The sequence below is a fragment of the Dipodomys ordii genome, unplaced genomic scaffold, assembly GCF_000151885.1.
Source record: "Dipodomys ordii isolate 6190 unplaced genomic scaffold, Dord_2.0 Scaffold34, whole genome shotgun sequence".
In the NCBI taxonomy this organism is placed as follows: domain Eukaryota; kingdom Metazoa; phylum Chordata; class Mammalia; order Rodentia; family Heteromyidae; genus Dipodomys; species Dipodomys ordii.
The window spans coordinates 10,163,505-10,171,345 of NW_012267250.1; positions in this window are offsets into that span (position 1 = coordinate 10,163,505).

The following is a 7,841-nucleotide window of genomic DNA, read 5'->3' on the forward strand; positions in this document are numbered from 1 at the left end:
GGTCCCGGAGCGCCGGCCCCTCCATGCCCGGCGCCACGGCGCGCCGGTCGACTCCCCTCCGGAGGGAAGATTTGAAAAGCCCGCCCCGGGCTGCACACGCGGAGGACGCCAACCGCCCGGCAGTACCAAGTGCCCGCAGCGGGGGTGGCGGCCAGACCGCCGCGCGCACGCGCAGTGGGCGCGTCCCGCGGCCCCGCCAGAGAGGGTCTGGAGACCCGACGACCCTGCGGGAAGCCGGCGGCGACTCCTGGACTTAAAGGCTCGGGGGCGGGGCCTGTTGTGTGGGCGTGGCCACGAGATGGAGCGTGAGCAAGCAACCTGTGGCCTTCAGGGCTCCTGGTAGGGGAGAGGGTGTTTGCTTTAGCATCCTTTTGCCTGTATCCTGTGTGAGATCATCCGAAGTGTTAGGGTTCTGACACCACAGAAGCTGCGGCCCCTGGACCCCACAGATCACTCTGGGATGGACGCAGGCCGCCATGAGACCCCTTGGGGGGTCTCACTTCATCCTGGTGTGAATTGGGTAACCCTAATTTGTATGCACTTGAGACAGCCTCTGGGCCTGCTCTCCCAAGATCACACTCATCTTTCACTTGTCCTACACAAAGTGGATTTAAAATGACAGGGCCATAGGATCCACATAGGCCTTTCTAAGCGGTTGGTTTGACCAGGTACTTTTTAGAAATATGAGTGCTCTTCCTTTCAGATAGATAATTTCCCTCTTTGAGATGTTTAGGACCAAATGATACCAAAAGATGCCCAGTTAGGAAAGACTGTCCTCTTATATTAGTCATTAGTCTTATATAAGTCATTCCTAATGACCCACAGCCTCGCACACAACTTTAATGTATGTAGACTCAAAATTACCAAGACAGAGCTTGTGGTCCTCTGAAAACATAGGACTGAATTCCATTGTCATTAGATTCGCCTTCCCCAGTGCCTACCTCCTGTGCTATTGCTGTTGTGGTGTAATTATCTTCTGTTAATGTGAGCTGCATGAGCCTATTATAATACCTTACTCATTAAAGAAATACATATAGAGAGCTCATTATCAGACACACAGTATTTATCATATAACACACACAGCTCCCAGACTTAGATCAAAATACATGTGGAAGACAGCATTTCTTGAAAAGGGGGGGGGGGGAACAGGCTACCAATCTGATATTAAAGTATTTGATGAGAAAAAACTAGGCAATTATTGTAGATGTATTTATCATACTAACAACAAAGTGATTTAGGAAATAGCATATTTAGTAATTATCTGTAGAATATAAGCAGTTGCTGTTAAAGTCTTTTCTCTTTAGAGAAAATAGAATGTGGGTTTTTCTCTTATTCATTGAGTTCTGTGTCCTAGAAGTACTTAAGCTATATAGTGATTAAAATACTTCAGAGTAAGACTTCTATTTCCATATTTGCCCTCAGGTCCTTTCTTGTTACTGCTAGTTTCATCGAGCATAGTTCTTTGGTACTTGTAATGTATATAAAAATAGAATCAAGCCAGACACCAGTGGCTCACACCTGTAATTCTAGCTACTCAGGAGACTGAGATTGCCAAGCCAGCTTGGACAGGAAAATCTATGAGACTCTTATCTCCAGTTAACCAGCAAAAAAATCTATAAGTGAAGCTGTGGCTCAAGTGGTAGAGCATAAAACAAAGCTCAGGGACAGAGCCCAGGGCCTGAATTCAAGCCCCAGGACCAGCCTACATACACACATAGAATCAACCATCAAATACCGAAAGGTTAAAGCTCATCATTTTTTTTTAATATGATTCATTACAGTATAGGAAACTCTTGTGGTTTCTAATATCCATATACTCTCACAAAGATATCCAAATAGGATATGCTTTTGTATCTGTCTTCACTCATCTAATCATCCTACAGATAATATAATGAACTTCTTGAATGTGAGCTATATTTTGAATATAGCACAGTGGTGCAAGCCTACAATCTCAGCTATTCAGGATGTAGATATTGGGACGATCAAAATTTAAGACTAGCCCCTGCCTCCTCAAAGTTAGTGAGGCCCTGTCTCAACAAACAAAAACAGGCACCATGGTGAGTATCTGTAATTCTAGCTACACAGGAAACATAGGTAGGAGGATCAACTGTCCAAAGTGAAAATATAGGTCCTATTTAAGAAATAAACTAAAAAGAAAAAGGGGACTAGAGGTATAGTTCAAGTGATAGAGTATGTGCCACCAAGTACAAGATCCTGAGTTCAAACTCCAGTGTCTCCAAAACAAAATTTAAAAAAACATACAAAACACCACCACAAAAGACAGGCCCACAGGAGAAAAGAAACAGAAAGAGAGAAGGACAGTAAGATGCTAAGCAGTGGTATTTTCTTAAATGAATAAGACATAATCTAAGAAGAGCTGAAGCATCATATAATCATAAGGAAGACATGGAATGCAGTTTGAGGACTTACAACCTTGGGCAAGCCGCTCAGTTTCCTTATCTATAAAACAAAAATAATAATACCTATCCTGTCTTTTAAAAGTTGTTGAGAGACTCGATAAGATTTGCAAGGGTGCTTTGTAAACTGTTTATCCCACAGAAACATAAGCCACAGCTAGCATAGCAAGAACGTATCAGTGCTGAAAGCAACTCCACTAACACTGCAGAACTCAGACATAGACTGGGGTATATTCAAGACATATCACCTGTCACTGACAAATGCTATCTACAGTACATGTGTGGTGGTGGTGCACTCCTGTCATCCCAGCTACTTGAGGGCCAGATGTGGGACAATGGCAAGTTTTAGGTTAGCTGGGCTACTTAGGCAACCCTAAGTTAAAAAGAGCTGGAACATTAGCTCATTGGTAGAGCATTTGCCTACCATGCATAAGGGAGTGGTTCTATCCTCAGAATCAAACAACAAGAACAATCCTACAATCCATAAAAAATCCAACTGGAAATAGTCAAATGGTCTAGTAGATGTTTTATAGGACAATAAATCCCAATGATAGTGCCCTTTCTCCCTATGATGTTTGTGCCTTGCTGTGGGCCTAGGGGCTAAAAGCAATAGAATCAGATGACTTGGATTAAAACCTCTGAAACATGAGCCAAAAAAAAAATCTTTCCTTCTTTAAGTTGTTTTCCTCCAGTATTTTGTCACAGAGACAGAAAGCTAACACAATGTTTAAGACAAAATTTAATCTAGTGTCCATCTCTAGGGGAAGGCAGGAGGCTGGGATACAGATGGAGTCTGCAGATATAAAGCTACTTAATAGTCACCTTTTAATTTATGTGCGTGATGTCTTCACAGGTCTTCTTTAATGCTTACCTGGTAACTTCCATATTTACATACACTATTTATACAGACATACATTATTCTATATACATCAAATATTTCATAATAAGAAATTATTTTAAATGTATACAACACTCTTGCAAAAGTTTCATGATAGTGATATTCTAGGGCACTTACTTGGAAAAATGGTAGTATATTTTTTTTGCCTCCACAAATTTTCTTGACATTCAACCCATTGCCAGTCCACATTTATTATTAGAAAGCCTGATGAAAGGGCTGGGAAGGTGGCTCAGTGGTAGAGCGCTTGTCTTGCATGCCTGAGGCCCTGGGTTCGATTCCCCAGCACCACATAAGCAAAAAAGAAAAAAAGCCGGAAGTGGCACTGTGGCTCAAGTGGTAGAGCGCTAGCCTTGAGCTGAAGAGCTGAGGGACAGCTTCCAGGCCCAGAGTTCAGGCCCCACGACCGGACCCCCCCCCAAAAAAAAGAAAGCCTGAGAAATTCAAACACGTTGTATTGGTGCTGGTGTCCAAAGATGTGCTTGGGATTAGTGGGGGAGACTTAGAGGTATTTGCCAAATGATGGCAAGTCAGCAGGTAGAGACAAATTATGTGCCATTTAAGTTATTACTGACAACATGACCTGTATGTTACACACAAGCCCAAGGAAATTCAAGTGACATTATAATCAGTTCTTACAACCAGGAAACACTGTCAGAGGAATTAGTTGTGTGATGTGAATCAATGCTCCTCTAATTAGGACAATTGCTTTCCAAGACTGTACAAGTTTATGGACGCATCATCAAGATCTTTATTTTATGTTCCCTGTCCTGAAATTAATCTAACAAGTTGCCTGCTTGCTAATCTTCTCAAAATATCCTTTTCCCACATGACAAAGGAAAGCCATCACATCCAGTGCATTACTCCAGGTTATAAAAACCATGTGGGGGCTGAAAGGGCAATTCAAATTATTATTGTTGGTGTAGCTATAAGCAATGAACCAGAGGCCTAATGCTTCCATTTATAGAAATGAAAACCAGATGAGAAATCAAGGTTGACCCCTGACTCATTCTAACATATTAACCCTTGAGAAAATGGGAAAAAAGGATTTATCCATGCCATGAAATATAAAAATGCATATAATTTCAATTTACATAATCATATTTGTTACAGAGACATACGATAAGGTGAACAATAAAGACTTGCTATGTATAAAATACATTAGAATCCAATTCTGTGGGGAAGTGAGGAAACCCCGACAAGTTTAGGTAGGGAAAGGAGCAAAGTATAATTTCTATCTTCGAGGTTAAGCTATTCATATAATTTTTTTAAGTCGGTTGTGGGGCCTGAACTCAATCTGAGTGCTGTCCCTCAGCTCTTCAGCTCAAGGCTAGTGCTCTACCATTTGAGCCCCAGCACCACTTCTAGCTTTTTCTCCCATCCAAGTACTAACCAGGCCCGACCCTGCTTCGCTTCTGAGATCGGGCGCGTTCTGCTTTTGTGGTGCTGAGGAATCAAACCCAGGGACTCATGCATGCAAGGTAAGCACTCTACCACTGAGCCTCCTTCCAAGGCCCTATTCAAATAATTTTTAAATGCAGGGTAGTAAGTATTTATCAGTATAGTGTTTTACAGTCTACTGCAATTACTTTGAACACATCAACAATTTACATCTTCTATAATTATTTAAACATACGTCAAGATAATGAAGGTGGCTTGAGAATATGTAAAGGTAAAAACATTACAAAAATATTTTAGGAGTATTTGCACAGAAATATCATAAAGCTGATAGATCCCACAATAACTAGATGCATCCATGGATAGCAGAAGACACAATGGTCAGACAGCAGAGAGAAATAGACCCATGTCCTAACTTAGCTGATTCTGCTACCTCTGTGTCCCAAGACTCCTTACGAATGATCACTCCCTGACAGTCTCAGCATCTTCTCCTAGTTAAGTTATTCCCCAATGTGCTTTAATAGTATGAGTTAGACAAAGGACAAATTTCTCTCTTTATGTTTTGGTTCTGGAAATACCTTTTTGTTTTGTCTTGTGGTGCCAGAATTGGGACTAACTCAGGGCCTAATACTCTCACTTGATGTTTTTGTTCAACAGTGGCATTCTACCACTTGAGCCACAGTGCCACTTCTAGCTTTTTGCTAGTTATTTGGGGGTAAGAATCTCTTGGCTTTGTCTTTCTGGGCTGGCTTTGAACTGTGAGCTTCAGATCTCCTAGTAGTTAGGAATAAAGGTATGGGTTGCTGGCACACGGCTTTAGAAATAGCCTCTTTATACATAAGCCATCTTATCCTCAAGAGCACTGTATCTTGGTTGTTGTTGATTCTTGGCTCTTTTACATAACAAGTTATATGGTGTCTTTAAATGTTAGTTTCTGAATCGGTAATATAGGACTAATAATTCTTCTGTTGGTTGCATAGTTTTTGGTGTCCAGTGTAAGTGAACATGTTTTAAAAATTTAAAGTATGTCAAATATATGCCAGAAGTATCACTAACAACTGTACAATGCCACCCCTAGAAGAAAACTCAAAGGTATGAAAACTCAAGATTTCACTCAGATAACAGTGGAACGAAAGACTTGATAAGTTTAGAATGGAGTGGAAGGTATTACCATGTAAAGTTTCTCAGTAGCAATGCACACTCTCTTGCAATCAGAGACTTCTTCAATGAGCCTTAAATACTTTTGAAATTCTACCCTCAGAGTGCACCTAATGAACATAAAATTAAAGACAATTTTAGAATAAAGAAATATTTGTTTTGTTCATAGAAAATACTATATTGTTTATGTTATATGATTTCAAGGAGAATATGAGTTGGTTTTCTTACTACAAATCCTATACAATTGAGCTTATTAAACTGTTTTTTCCAAACCTTAGCTGACTTTCTCTGTCCCCTAACTTCTAAGCACCTAGAGGTTGATCTTTGTCTTCCAATGAGGTCACCACCTTAGTAAGAATAAATCAGTCTTACAGCATGCCTTTACTGTTATTTTCTGCAAGCTTAAAGGCAGGAAGACATCCTGCAACCACTTCCCAGGGTTTAGGAACCTGTTACAACAGTTGTATATGATCAAGGAAGAATATAAACTGATCTCTGCCAGTGACAAGACCCAGAGTCTTGTGAGATGATTGTTTTTGTCTTGCAGTTTGCTGTGCTATGAATTTCTAAGCAAGTATAGCAGGTTTCCATCATAAATCTATGAAGTACTATGTTGACTGGTACTATCACAATAGTGATAATAATGTACAACAAATAATTATAGCTGAAGCTCTGAGTTCTTACCCTTATTAGCCACTTGGAATAGGCTACTTATCTTGTTCTTAGTTTTCCACTGGGAAGTCTAATGGTTTCATTTTAGGCTGTATGAACCTTACTTGCAAATTGTGCTCAAATTAGCTGTTAAATAATTTTTAAAGCTAAACAACTGCTTCAATTTTGCTGGTTACTGTCTAATTTCTTTCTATTAATGCTGTCATAAATATAGTTTTATTTCTTTATAACATTCCTCTGTTACAGAAAAGTGATCATTCATTTATTAACCAAGCACCATTTTTTACTTGAAGTAATTAAATATAAAATAGCACATTAATACCAATGAGAAATTTTTTGACATTTATAACACAACGTGACCCTGATTTGTTTTTTACAACTAAGGACAAATATGAGCTTTATTAAATAGTCTTTTCAGGCATGGATTTTTCCCTTTTTGAAAATATCTTTTTGTTTCTCCTAGTCCCATTAGACCCCACTGGTCAACTATAAATGTCTACTTGATATCAAGTTCTCTCTTTCCATTAGACTCTTCTTCTTCTCTGATGTGTCCCTTGAACTCAATTTATGCAGAACCAAGTCCTTATTTATCTTTGTTCTTGATGTACTATCTACAAACCTCTGCCACAACACTTGGCATACTGTACTATAACTTTTTATGTATCTGTCATATTCTCAGAAATGTAAGCTCCTAATTTTAAGAAAAGCACCATTTTGGTCACCTTTACAGGTTGAAATTTTGGTCTCCTGCATTTTGTAGGCACTTAACAACTGCTACCTGGATTTAAATATTTGCTCATTCAATTTTCTCCATAATTCAAAGTCTAGTTCAAATACCTACTTTCTTTTCTTGGCACAAAGCAAATTCAGTCAGTTTGTTATCCTCAAATGAGACTTTTCATTATCTATCATGCTACACAGGCAAACTAGTATGTGTACATGTACATAAGAATGCGAGACTTTGGGTTACAACTTCTAAACCCTGTTAATGTACTCAGTCTTGCTTTTCATTGGTTCTTTTTGACGTCCTTTTCAAGGTTAATCTCAACTGTTTGTAATCCTTCCAGTATAGCTTATCTCCTAGACTCTAGGACTAGAAGTCCTAGAAAAGTCTCAGCTCGGGGCTGGGAAGGTGGCTCAGTGGTAGAGCGCTTGCCTTGCATGCCTGAAGCCCTGGGTTCGATTCCTCAGCACCACATAAGCAAAAAGAAAAAAGCTGGAAGTGGCACTGTGGCTCAAGTGGTAGAGCGCTAGCCTTGAGCTGAAGAGCTGAGGGTCAGCGCCCAGGCCCAGTGTTCAAG